This window comes from Periplaneta americana, chromosome 17 (genome assembly GCF_040183065.1).
Source record: "Periplaneta americana isolate PAMFEO1 chromosome 17, P.americana_PAMFEO1_priV1, whole genome shotgun sequence".
NCBI classification, from domain to species: Eukaryota; Metazoa; Arthropoda; class Insecta; order Blattodea; family Blattidae; genus Periplaneta; species Periplaneta americana.
Genome location: NC_091133.1, coordinates 58,692,083 through 58,705,901, shown reverse-complemented (window position 1 = coordinate 58,705,901; position 13,819 = coordinate 58,692,083). Strand labels below are relative to the sequence as shown.

General features: G+C 34.8%; 1 protein-coding gene across 2 annotated transcripts in view; it reads left to right on the top strand.

The window, feature by feature from the left end:
- The window catches only part of Sdb (SAXO downstream of blistered), a 288,577-nt gene that overhangs the window by 207,220 nt on the left and 67,538 nt on the right, over positions 1-13,819 (top strand). The window lies entirely within an intron of this gene.

Here is a 13,819-nt window from a genome sequence, read left to right as displayed (position 1 = left end):
CAGTATAGTAACTCTTTCTAAAATATGAATGTGTTCTTGATCAGAAAGAAACAAATGTAATCTATGCATAATGTCAGATAAAATTGACTTAATGGTGATGAGAGAAAAATAACTTTTGCATAATTTTATGCTATAATGTGCCCTTCTGTGCAAAACATTGTCACTTCATAAAGATACGGTTTCAGCTACCGTACCATTTTTGCATTACATATCGGTATTTCATATTCGTAATTTTCTGAACTTCTTATATAATTATCACAGAACTTACATTGTGTTACATAGATTTTGTGTGCCAAAATGTTTTTCTAGTCACAGAACAAATTTCCGAAATGATGTTCGATTACGATTTCAGATCCCAAACATGTACGAGTACCCACAGTTGTAAATTTTCTCAATACTGATTAAAATGAGTTTTAATAATTATTTTGAGGAACAACAACAACAACAATAATAATAATAATAATAATAATAATAATAATAACAATAATAATAACACATTTCACGTTATCTAATCTTCGTTGAACGTAAAAATTAATTTGTAACACTGTCTGTTCTCCGGGACTGAGAGTAGGAAAGGAAACGCCTTAATAGGAAGCACCGTTAATCATATTATGTTAAAATACACAATTGAGGACGTCCGTGGAATAAGAGTGTAACCAAAAAATGTATAATACATGTTTCAGGCGACAGGAAAATAATTTCAGGAGCATATTTAGTTAAGATTATATTTACTAACAGAACCATTCTACTAATCAAGAATACAAGTTTATTCAGGTATTGCGCGCAATCATTTATTGTCGTAAATAAATGCTTGAAAATTACTTTTTTGCGTGATTTTTTTACAGCCATTGTTGTTAGAATTCCCACATAGAAACTTGTTGCTAGGGAAACCATTCTTCATAACAAACCTATACTGAAATGGATCCATTACAGTGCACTTATTGTTAGTACTTATTTACCATTACAATATACTTTGCGAAGGTTTCGGAATAATATTGCTCTAAATTTTCAATGCAAAATATATTGTATTTGCAATTTTAAAAATATGATCCTGCAAAAACTGTTGTACAGTACACGTTTGTGAAGTGCATTACAAAACTGAGGAAAAGTTCGTAAAAAAACACTTTCCAACCTTGTATCGTAATATACCATTTCCACCTAAGTCACATAATTATTTCATTAATTTGATGTTACATCCGTTTTCCGGAGAGATCTTCAATTGTAGGCTACACATACACAAAATAAATACTAAATACCTCCTTCGAACACCAGGGCACAATAGATCACTTCAAAACAAGCATAAACAAATTGTAACTCACCCTACACCTTAGTTTTCCCACATGTCATACAGGGAAACTTGGACTTTGCTAGTAACAAAGAAGTAGGCACGGTTTAAGTTCATACTGTACGTCTCACACATCCTCGCCGACTGTACCACTCCAAAAGCACTCTCTCGTACCTCGAAGCACCATGCACGAGTATAGGGCATATCGACCCCTGCGGTGACTACGTGGTTTAGAGTTTTTCCAGAACATCAGTCTGTCATGCAGGTGATCCGGGTTCGAAACCCAGTCAGGCCTGGAACTTTTTCTTTAAAAAATCCAGAGTGACTTTGGCGGATTAGGTCACAAGTAGGATTTTTCCCTGGGTTCCACAACAAAAGCATCGACATCATTCCGTCAATTTCCCTCCATTCTATTATATTCATCATTATTTCTTTGATCAACAATCGGCAAAGTGAGGAGGATGCTGTTCAGGAGCATGTGAGGAGCATCGTTTCAAAACGTATTAAGTCCCCCAGTGGACGAAATTAAATTTGTTACTTTGTATTTATTTATCTTTCATGCTGTGAAGTCTGATGGTTCCAAGTCGTCATATTTGTAAACTGTGAAACCAGTACTTAAAAATGGTTTTGTGTAGTGTTTTGAAAACTTGTCCGGTTTACGAGTAATCCAGTTTTTCGTCGTTCGTGTAAAAAAATTGTAAGTTGCACATAATACGTTTTGAAACGATGCTCCTCATGTAAAATTGCCTGCAATGCATCCTGGACACGACAAACCTTAGGACTGTCGACCGGTGTGGATGAGAATGCATCTAGCCGAGGTTTAGTACTGTAATGGACCAGAGAATGGTCTAAATGATGAATCGTCATAATTCCACCCATGTATTTCAATCAATCACTTAATCCATCGAGAATATATGCAGAAGGATGGTGACGGTAACTCACCACACAGAATATTGTTCTTTGTCAGCAGAATCGCCTGTTCTGTTGTATTTCCTTCAGAGTTCAAGCTTCTTACCTCATTCGAGTGAGCTGGATATTCACATTATCTCATAATTATCTTCAGTTTCATATTGCTGTGTCCATCATGATATACAAGTTGAACCGTAAGTAATATCATTAATTTCAGAGGGTTATTCTTTAAGATATTTCAAACAAAAAAATTTAATACAATTTTATTCGCTTTTGCTTTCTTTTCGAGAAGAAATTGTTTTATACGAAACATTTCATAGCGGGTTTGGGGAAAGACTTTGAATTAATTTCCAATATGCTTAGTCAGTTTAAGAGAGCAGTGTATTATCACAGTCTAGTATATACAGTCACGAAGCTTGAGTTGTGAGGTTGCTAGGAACAATTGACTGTGCCAGTACTATTTCGCATTGTCTGTAATGAAGCGATATTAACGACCCTAGTGGTTAGCAACTATCCATGTATTCATATTTACTACGTATTGAGCTTCGTGACTGTACATACTAGACTGTGGTATTATGATAACTGATTGAAAGAATTTTAATTTTGTCCTTCAAATTTCTGTACATCTAAAGGATAAAACTAAAATTCTTTCAATCATTTTATTAACATAATACATTGCTCTCTTAAATTGACTAAGTATGTTGGGAATTAAATCAATGGCTTTCCCAGTAAACGCTATCAAATGTTTCTTATAAAACAATTTTTATCACGAAAAGGAAGCAAAGCGAGAAAATTGTATTAAACCTTTTTGTTTGAAGTAACTTAAAGAATAACCCCTTAACATTAATTGCATTACTTACGGTTCACTCTACATATTATAGATATATACACACACGCACCCACGCATACACACACGGATTTAATCGGCCATATTGAATTTAGCGGTTAAGACAACATTTTACACTGCTACAAGAAACTTCATTGTAATAAAATGTACGCGTTATTCATCGTTTATGTAGTGATGCATAATCGTGTTAATTCCACGATACAGTAGTTCCAAGATTGTTTTTCTGTAATGTTGGAAGATTTTCAAAAACAAGTACCAAGTTTGAGACGAAATAACGACAAGGCGAGTGAGTGAGTGAGTGAGTGAGTGAGTGAGTGAGTGAGTGAGTGAGTGAGTGAGTGAGTGAGTGAGTTACAGTAATTATATCGTTTCGGTCCTCGTTCTCGAAGATAAAATGAACATGAACCTCCTTCTGTTTTCGAGATAATGAAATCAGCGAGCTATAGCTATCTCCCCAGTTTGGGTCTCCATTTTTTCAATTTTAGATAAGACTTAAAAGACGTGGAACAGCTTGTGGATTTTCAGGTTGTTTCTAAAATATGAATTGATGACATTTTTTTTTATTTCTGGAGCCTGTACATTCTTCAGCCCTCGATACAATGCAGACTATTAATAATTGCACATCTTGATTACACAACTTTTAACACTATATCACTTACACTACACATTAGAAATTGAAAACCCACAACAACAACACACATACACAACACATCCAATCACCCAACACAACACAAACAAGCTGCATTCAGAACAATGGTACACAGACTACTCAACATACCAATGAATCGACATGATTACAAAGAAGAGCTAAACAGAATAAAATACATAGCACAATAAAACGGATACAACCCCAACATAATAGACAACATAATACGAAAAGCAAAACATAATCACAAAAAAATAAGAATACAACACAAACAGAAGAACACAAGAAATACATCACACTAACATACGAAAACAAAAGCACACACAAGATTGCAACATCATTCAAGAAATTAAATTACAACATCGGATACAGAAGAAATAATACTCTACAAAAACATCTCAACACACAAACAACACAAACAAACAAATACAACAACACAGGCGGTATACAAACTCAAATGTAACACCTGCAACCAGGCAGATCATTTCAAACACGTTACAAAGAACACATCACAGCCATAATAAAATTACAAAACACTTCCACATATGCAGAACACATCACAAATGCTAACCACACCTACAGAGATATCAACAAAGACATGGAAATTCTACACATCCAACCAAAAAGCCAGAAACTAAACACACTAGAACAATACGAAATATACAAACACACAAAAACACATCCAAATGAAATTCTCAACACACAACTCAATTTCAGAACACACACACTCTTTGACTCCACATTACACTACACAAACACACCCCACAGGAAACAAAACAAAAAAGGCGCCAAGACCAGCAACAACCAGTTCTGAAGATGGCAATAGCAGGCCGAAACATGTTAACAAGTTAACATAACATTTAACACGTGAAAGGCATAATACGTTTTCCGAAATATTAACAATTCTGCCCGCCACTACATTTTATATTTTTTCTCTTTTCTGCCTGTCAGAGACCCCTGCAGTCTCACAAGACGATGTCCTCCAGATACCAATGCAATCTCAATTGACATAGTCCTAAGAGACGTTTATCCATAAAGAAGAAAGCTGATGTGTCGATAAACGTTTGGCCAAAATTTTACCTCAACTCCTTTTATTCAGGAATAATGCTCTTTTGGCTCCCCATGAATCGTACGAAACGCAAGACTGGCTTTACTTCTCTTCCGTTGAAGCCATTTTAAGGATTTTGTTTGTCCATAAAAAAATTAATGCTTGGCAAATCCCTGTTTCACTGGCAGGCATGATAATTACTAGACCTCCAAGAATGAACTATCTCATTGTGTAATACTAGGAAAATTAAGAGACAGGACATTTAAATTCACGTTAAAACATCATCATTGTTTGCGGAAATTCAGACATCCAAATGACACAAAAATCATCGTGCTGTGAGGTCTACTATTTGTGGCTGTAGCATGTAGTAGCCGAACAGCTTGGAGACCTATATAATATGTTCATGACATGAAACCAACCAGTATCCATGAATGACTAAGCTTATTGTTTATTTATATGTTGATGGCCTTCAGATAATCAATAGAACACGTCAAAATAGATTCAGCTGACATCTGTCAAACCCTTCTATCAAGGTTAACGCACTCGATCGCCATAAATACAACTAAATGGAGAAGAACAATCTTCAGCTTTTATCGAATTAAAGTTCCTTCAGGATTAATTTGGCAAAATACCAAGTTAATTTCAGTCATATGATGATGTGCATGACAAATAACCAATCACCTCCAACTACTTCTGAATCACGATGTCCTACTCATTGCAACTTCGAAACTGAACATTGGCTTGTCAGTAACGAAGCAGCTTTCCTGGTATAAACCATTTTAAAACGAGCTATTTTAGCAAGATTATGAAGTAATTTGTCTTTAATTTAGACCCGGTATATTGATCGACATGCTGTTATTCTACTCAATTACGTGGTAGGGCACGTGATGCTTAAAACTGTCTAATACTCATTTAACAGGCTGAGTGAGCTCCGGAAATTATTAGAAAGAGAAAAATTGCTTTCTTGCTTTCTTTCAGTATTAATCTGAACCATGACAGTACATATTCCACCAGCTCGGACTCATTATTATTATTATTATACAAGTAGTAACGTTTCCGCCTGTAAATCCAGTGGATCTCCAAAGGGCTTTGGGCAATGAAGAACAAGACTCCGATATGTCAGCTGAGGTAAATCCTAAACGGGTCATTCCATGGGGGGGGAAAAAAAAAAAAAAAAAAAGGTATGTTTTTAAACCATGATGTCTCAAAAGTTAAAAATATTATAGGAGGTTATTTTGTATGTTCTAAATATGAATTTCAAGCAATACTATATTAATATTGCATCCTTCATACTTTGGCAGATCAGAATTTAAAATATTGGTTTAACAAAGAACACGGTTTCATTCATTGAAGATGGAAAAATGATTCCAATGCAATTCGAAAAAGGAGAGCCTTATTTATAAATGTCCTCAAAATGAAAAAAATATATAATTTTTTAATTAGTTACCCACCGTAAAATAATTTTAAAAAATATAGAACACAAAATGCAATTCATTTTTACAGACAAAAAACATGTGTTTAATTCTATAGGGCATATTGATTCCACTGTGAAAATTTCATAATGTTGACTTAAATATCATGTCAGTTTTTAATAAAAATAACTCACCGGAACAAAGGAGCTCAGCAGGTAGGCTCTCCCGTCGTACAGAATGTTGCGCGATCAAGGCCAGGGAGACAGAAGTTTGAGGTTACTCATCGTTATGAAGTCTTGCGAACGCTTCAACCGCCGCACATAGCAAGCGATTTTCAACTGTCGGAACAAAAATTAATTATTTTATTAATTTAATTATTCACAGGTTTTTTTAGATAACGTCATAAAACTCGGGAAATGGATTAGGAATAAGATTTTCTTTAATATGAATGAAATTCGCATGAATTTAATTTCTTGCATTCGAATATAGAACTATTTATTTTTTTCAATGAGATGTTTTTATGATAATTCCTTAATATTATTTCGGATTAGCCTTTAAGGTATTAAAATATGGTTATTCAGGTTTACAACGACGTCTGTTTAGTTTTTGTTGACACTTCATATAGGGTGTCTAGAATATTTTAAATGATGGATAACATGTAACTGCAACTCATTTTTCAGTCATCCGTATGACTAAAATATTAATGATATGGCGGTCATAGTTGGCAGTTCAATTTATTTTCATAATAACATTATTATATTAAAAGCCCAAAAAAAAATCATGACATAGCTGACACATTCTTAAAATTTTGTATTGAATGGACCAAATATTAACACAGTAAAGAAGATGGAAATTTAATCAATGATATATAAGTGTTAAAAGTGTATATAGAAAAATGAAGAAGATTTTTATGTTCTTGTCGGCGTATTTATTCGCATTTGTGACCCGATTTTAGTCAGAAATTTTAATGCTATTTTCCACGTCTTCATCCAGTCAAAATCCTCATCAATTTAAATATCACGTATAGGCTCCATAAATCAAATTAACTAATAATAGGCTTTAGGCTATACTTTGCGAATTTGACGTAAATTTAAACTTGTATTAATTAACATTAATTCCTGAATTATGGCCACTAACCAACACGAGCTGCATTGCACTTCCTTGACCTACTTTCCTTGCGTAACTTTATTGACTGCATTTATTCATGTCCACCAGGCCGGACAGAAGTAGCACACACTTCTGATCTGATAAATCTCATGCTCAGAGCTCAGTCCTGTCGTCCCGTCAGAGATCTGAATTGCAAATGAGCCGTGCAATCCGGCACGACAACAAACCTGACTATGACCACAGAAACAATTTCTAATTAAAACCCAATGTAACGGCAGATTTGTTTCCTAATTACTATTCTGACACATACAACATAGAATTATTATAGGATTTTCATAAAGACATACGAAAAATTGACATATGAGTTTCTGCATTCTTAAATTTCGCGTATTTCTCCCTTAAATTCGAGAGACTAGTAATCACTAAGAAATAGTAATGGTAATTTCTAATGTTCTCATTAACCTGCTCTACACAGGGTAAAAATTGGTAATACTGTAATACGAGTAATATTGTGATAGTTCTTTTTCAGAATTTCTTACAATTTTACTGAGCGAGAGAAGAACCGGTTTTGTGCAGCAACTTGTCCACGAACATTCCCTTAATACGTTGAAGCCAAAAAAAAATCTTCCTCTCGCTCAGTAAAATTGTAACAAATTCTCAAAAAGAACTATCACAATACTACTCGTATCACAGTATTACCAAACTTTATTCTATTTGGGCAGATGGCATAGCTAATTTTGCTAATCGCCCAGCAAGCGATTTGTAATTCAGTGTCGTTTTTAACTTACCTTTATAGATAATATTAACGAACAGAGCGATGTGGCTCAGTAGTAAAACACTGGACTCGTTTTCGGAAGGTCTCGGAATCAGATCCGGAGTGAGTCAATCTTTTCGGGGTTTTTAGTGGTTTCCTAGATCATAAAATAAGTAGCAGGGTCCAGTTTCACTACAAACAAAGATACCGATACTGAGTATTGCACATGGTGGATGTTTGCAAATATGGGCACTAGATGACAATATCTATGTAGGGTGGCCAGACGTTCTCTTTTTCGCAAAGAGGTCCTCATTTTTCCTTCTCGGTGCTCTGTCCGCGAACCAGTTTTTAATTTTGCAAAATGTCCTCCTTTTTGTTCTCTAAACATAGCACCATCAAAATATGTGTGTGTATTCTGTACTGACGCCTTCGCAGTTTATAATAATTCCATAACAATTCTTTCGGTTCTTTTCGATGTACAGTAGTGGCAAAGAAAACCGGCCCAACCCTTGTAGCTGATTTCAGAGCCTTGTTCACTCCAGAGCACGATAGACTAGTAACTAAGACTTTCATGGTTCGAATCCTGCCTGGGAAGGAAACTTTTTTTTTGTTCCTTATTCAAATTTATTCTTAATACTTTTCGATTGCTGGTAAAATTCATGGTCTGGGAATAATAAGTTCATTAAGTAGTAAAATATCGCTGCAATCGAAAAGTATTGGGAATAAATTTGAATAAGGAACAAAAAAAAAAGTTTCCTTGCCAGACAGGATTCGAACCACGAAAGCTTTAGATACCAGTCTGTCGTGCTCTGAGTGAACAAGGCTCTGAAATCAGCTACAAGGATCGGTCCGTTTTTTTTTTTACCACCACTGTACAACACTACTGTTGATAACAGAATCTGTAAAATTATTCTATTGCTGGTAAATATAATTCTAAGCAATTTTCATGTAAATTATTTTGTAAGTATCTATCAGAGAAACCTAAACTCTTACAAGGTATATCGTTCTCAGGGAAGTTTCAATGAACTTGGTACCTTTTGTTGTTTTTTTTTATATTCGTAAAATGTCCAGAGTGCTTAAAATCATTGCATTATTATTGTCCATATACTGTATTTTGATATTGCTAAATGATATTATTTTGTTATCATATCTACTTCGTCATTACTTCCATTACGTTGGTCCTCCTACTATCCTCTTTTCCACATGAGAGCATAATCTCGTCACCCATTAAATTTTATTATTTCAGACTTATACGAGTATGTGAATGATTTTTATACTATTTCTTTGGCAATAGTTTGATTTACTTCTTACTAGTCGTACTCTTTTTGATTTTGTTCGCGGACGGAACGGTAGATGCCAGCAACCTAATGTACCATTGCATATGACAGTCGTAATATGACAATAATAAATCTAAAATAAAAACTATATGTAATCTTTCAGGGCCGGCGTCAATGGGGTGAGAGTTTCCAGACTAAGAGGCGGTATTCTACTGGCGATGTTACGTTCAGACGTTTCGTCTACAAGTTTACAGATTTATCCCGGATGACTCTCATCCCAGTGTACGAAATATTAGGGAATAGGTTACCCCTTCAGGAATATAAAAACCTTCCACTGAAAGGTTGTTTATGAACACGAAAATTCAATTCGAGCACTACTTATCGTCGCTTTCAGACGGCCCCAAGGGAACTTACTTTCTGGGGGGTCCTCGTAATAAAATTGTGCTCGAATGGCCAACATTTGTATAAGCATTTGTTATGATATTATTAACATGCTTGAAGAAAAAAAATTTCTTATCTGCCCCCATTAGAATGAAGTTTTTTTATCGAATTATATAGACGTGGACCATAATTTGTCGTTTTGTATTAAAATCATGTGGTTGAGCTACAAAATTAATTCGATTTGTATAATAAAATTTCATTAAAGAGTGCTAGTATTTATAAATTTGGTCAATGCTAAAAACATTAAATTTGGAATAGAACAAACTTGGTGAACAATCCAGTCGTCTTTTCAAACAACTTTTGATTATACGTTTTTGTAACAGAAAATATAGAGCTTCAGATCTCCAGATCATTATAATGATATTGGTCCTCATTTCAAACTTTGTTTTTGCTCTACTCAAAACTTTCAATTTATCACTTATACCCTTTAAACCGCGCACCATATCATCCATTTATGTGTCTATATCTTACTCGTTATGTATGACGTAGTTTATAGAGTTTTCTGTTCGCTGCCTTCCCCAGCTGTATATGCAATTTTTCTCCCATAATCTGTATATTTATGTGCATTTGGAGCTTGAATTTTTCCAGACGGCTTTTCTATCGGGACGGAAACAAAGGTATTGAGAAGCACACCGTGGCATGCATACATACATAGTACACTCCAATGGCGCTCCTATGCACTATTGATATGGCTCAATCCCCCCGCTCGTATATGCCAACCTGCAGATATTCCCTTGAAAATAGAATCTGAAGGGGCGAAGCGTAAAGTGGATGTCGTCCCCTGTTACAGTTCATCCCAAGAAAACTGACGTCGATATGTACCGCAAACTACAGTCTTGTTGCGAGTTTGACGCCACAATGCACATTTCTCTTAGATATTTAGGGACATTGTAGTTATGATTGTGGATTTAGTGGCTGTTCACAACTTCGGTAAATCACGTTGACTCGAAATGTGGGAAATTAAGAAGTGAAAAAAGGAAAATGGGAAAGACAAGACGGATGATAGATAAATATGTGAATGAAATAAATTTGTAATTAGATAGGTGAGTAAGTAGCTGGATAAAGTAAGGTGAAAAATGTCATCATCATCATCATCATCATCCTTCACGAATTAGGCCTCTGTAGACCTGTTTCGGCCCCATCTAGCAGTCTTCTTAACGGTCTTCCTGGTCGACGATGTCCTCTAGGTTTATATTGCATCATAATTTTTGGGATTCTTGAATTTTCCATTCTTCTTACATGATCTAGCCAATTGAATTTGTATCTGGTGATTTTTTCTTCTACTGACTCTATTTCTAATTGTTCTAAAATTTCTTCATTCCTTTTTCGGTCTAAAAGAGTATATCCTGCTGTTCTCCTGAAAAATTTCATTTCCGTTGCTTTGATTCTGTTCATGTCTTTTTTCTTTAATGTCCAAATCTCGCTTCCGTATAGAAGGGTGGGTAATGCTAGTGTATTATATATTTTTATTCTTGTAGATTTTTGTACTAATTTAGCTTTTAATGTATTGTTTATTATTCCTAGAATTTGTGTAAATTTGGTAATTTTCTTGTTCACATCTTTTTCATTTTGATAAGATATTTCACAACCCAGATAATTGAAATTTTGCACTTGTTCGAGGCATTGGTTATTGTGTATTATCTTACTTCTCACTGGGTCTTGTCCTAAAAATGCCATTACTTTTGATTTTTGTGCTGAAATTTCCATCCCAAAATCTTTTAATATTTCATTTAATGTATACAATCCTCTTTGTAAATTATCCTCTGAATTGGAAATTATGACATGATCATCGGCATAGAATAAGGTATTTAATGTTAGAGCACTGGTTATTTTGATTCCTGATGTGTAGATTTGGTTCCATTTTAAAATAATTTCATTTATATAAATATTAAATAAAGTTGGTGATAGTGGACAACCTTGTCGAACTCCATTATTAACTAATTTTCTTTCGGATATACAGTTATTTATTTTGACACTTATTTTGCTGTCCGTGTAGATTTCTATGTACAAAGACAAATTTATACCGAATCGTGCTTTCAGCGCATGCATGACTTTAAAAAAAAAGCAGGAAAAAGGTCACGGCGCAAAAAAAAAAATATTAGTTACAAGAAATTGACACGTCTTTTTTATTATACTTTTCGTAGGTTTGACAACAGTTGAGTTCCTTTGTCATTATGGCTAATATTATTGTCATTTATAGCTATATTCTTTATTTTTTATTCGAAAGTCACCATTGACCATGCATGTGGATAAGTTTAATTTTCGTATTCTGGATTATGCACAAGAAAGGAATTATTTATAAATCCAAAACAAAGACATTAATTTTGATTTAATTGATGCAGTGCACGGTGGAAATGGATAAAATGTAACTTTTTTTGCACGATCGTGTTTTTGCTGTATTTACAGCTGTTGTTGTCAGGCCTTGAGAGTCAGAATTCCCACACAGAAACTTGTTGCTAGGAAAACCTTTCTTCATAACATAAAACTATACTGAAATAGACTCATTACAGTGCACGTCTTATTATTACTTAGTTACCATTACAGTGCAATTTTGCGAAGGCTTTTGAATAATATTGCTCTAAATTTTCAATGCACTATATACAATGTTGTATAATACAAATTTGTGAAGTGCATTACAAAATCTCGGAAATTGAAAAACTCGCTCTGCTCGTTTTTCAAACTTATCCTCGATTTTGTAAAAGCGTGTCGTAATACAGTATTTCACAAGTTTACATGAAAGAGCTGTACGTAAGCTGTAATCATTTATAATATTCTTATATGTATGAAACTCTGCTTCAAAAGTGGTTCGCTCACGAGTACTAAAAAATATTTTCACAAGGAATCTAATGTGCAACAATGATACGCTCGTCCACTAAAGATAATGAGATGACTATACCTGGCTTTGCCTGATGTGGCGTGGGGATTAATAAATTTCGCAACGAAAAATAAAAAGGGATATACCAGCACGTAGAATATGCCACCCAGTTCCGGGAATAAGACACTACAGTTGTGTTGGTTTGAACATTGCATTCTTGTTTCGGTTTACAAATGAAGAGTATGAGTCTATAGTAGAGAAATAATTAATGAAGGACATACAGTATATTTTGTCTTCATATGAAGCGACATTCCGAATTTAATGCCAGCTAACACAACACATTTTTCACCATAATTCAGTCAAAGTGCCGTGTGTGTCTATTATCACTTTAATATTGCATAATGCAGAACTAGTGATTATAAATCAAAGGAGTATTTGCGTAGATCTATAGCTGCTCTCGCTGCCGAGATATGACAGAGAGTTAGAGCGGCACGGCAAATTTTATATGCAGCTTCGGCGCCCTCGTCCGTAGCGAAGGGAGGTGGAGTCATCGAACGTAGTCACACAAGTTACATTGTTCATGGGTTAAGTACTAGTAACATATGAAATTGTTTTTTCATTCACCATTGATCCCAGAACAGGTGCCTATACTGTATACGGGCAAAGTCTTATACAACATCAAAAGGAACATCCAGTAGAGATTTATCATTTGTAATGATACCAACGAGTAGAATATCCCTTCCTTTTTCATTTAAAGACGAAGATAAGAACCAATCTTCGAAACATCGTGTCTCTGTATATCACTATCAGTTAAAACACTGAATCACTGAATCCTTGTTCTATAGGCATGCTATAGAGTTTTTTTGGAAACTCTCCGATAAACTACATGATGAGACGTTATGAAGGCGCATCCAAGCAGGGAGGAAGATCTCCATGCACTCGTGAACTCAGCACTAACGCTCCGACCGCCTTTTTACCCTGTATTCAATTTGGTAGGTGGCTAAGTGAACCTATTCTGGAAGTTCGGTGACGAAAAAATTTTCGTCACCATTCGGAATCGACACAGTTGAAGGTTTCCCAAAATCTAGATCTCGACTTAGGCAGAGAATAAGATAAATAATGTAAAACTTCAGCCCGAATAACTGAGCTGGATATTAAACTTCACAACTTTGAAATTATGAAGATTTAACACTTGTTTTTGATGTCTTAAGAGGTCTTTAAATATCGAGAGACGGCAATCGTATTAGGTTCCAAGTTTGCTCACTTACCTAGTAGTTT